This window comes from Myotis brandtii, unplaced genomic scaffold (genome assembly GCF_000412655.1).
Source record: "Myotis brandtii unplaced genomic scaffold, ASM41265v1 scaffold208, whole genome shotgun sequence".
NCBI lineage: Eukaryota > Metazoa > Chordata > Mammalia > Chiroptera > Vespertilionidae > Myotis > Myotis brandtii.
In genome coordinates, this window is record NW_005357764.1 from 1985880 (window position 1) to 1987163 (window position 1284).

A 1284-nucleotide genomic window follows, 5' to 3' on the forward strand; every position below is an offset into this window, starting at 1 on the left:
GCCAAAGTTGTGGGCTCAATCCCCCATAGGGGGTATGCAGGAGGCAGCCAATCAATGATTCCCTCTCATCATTGATGTTTCTATCTCTCTCTCCCTCTCCCTTCCTCTCTGAAATCAATAACAATATATATATTTAAAAAATAATAAGAAGAAAGGAACAAAGGGGGAAGCCAGGCATTATAGGCATGTCATTTGGGCAGCTTCACCAGGAAGATGCAATTTCCCTCTCCCCAGGGAACCACCAGCCCATTCCATGCAGATTGCTGGGGAAGGGGTCCAAAAAAGAGGGAGATAGATGCATGTGAGTGAAGTTGGGGGGCCAAGGAAGGTGTTGTCAGTCACACCTGGGAACAGATATCGTTGGCTAGAATGGGTGTGCCCACTGTAAACCTGAGAAAATTTGGGAATACAGAATCCTTTAGACACATGAGTTCTCTCTTTTGTTGGTCTTGGCTCTTGTTGCTTTTGGCTCTCTTGTATTCGCCTGTATGGCCCATGGCCATGCATATCCCACATGCAACGGACTGATGGACTGCAGTGGGAAAACACAAATTAAGCTAGCCTGATGCTGTATTGGACTGTGCAGACATGGAACAGAAACTTTGGACATTGACTCTGATTTTAGCTCTTTTGAAGCTGAAGTTATGCTTCTTCCTTGGTGGGTCAAGGGGAAATGGGACCTTGGACACTCGGGGATATAATTCCATGCAAATAAAAATCACTCATTCTTCTGTGTGAGTTTCAGAAATTTTTTTCTCTCAGGATATCATAAGAATTCCACTCCCATGGGCACCAGGGGGAGATGAGGACCTCTACCCACCATTAACAATTCCTCAACTTTAACTACTTTCTTCCCACTACCCTCTGGCTTCTCCAGCAACTCAGCCCGGCAGTCAGGACCCTTCAAGACAGGCCTCTGCTGCTCTCTACTGTCCCTTCTCCTATCTCCCCAGAGACCTGCTCTGTGTTCCCGCTGCACTGAGCCCAGGCAGGCTCTCCTGAATGTGTCTGATTGTTCTCACCTTGGTGCCTTTGCACTTGCTGCCCTGTTGCTGAGAGGGTCCTTCCTTGGTTCAGCCTGCCCATCCCCTCCTCCCTCCAGCCATCCCACCAGATGCCTGCCATTCAGCTTTCTGGACTCCTTTCAGGTATTTCTTGTTCTCAGAGACCCTTCCTGACTACCCCAAACTGGACACCTAAACCTTTTCCCTCTTTCTTCCTCCCTCCCTCCCTCCCTCCTTTCTTCCTTCCTTCCTTCCTTCCTTCCTTCCTTCCTTCTTCCTC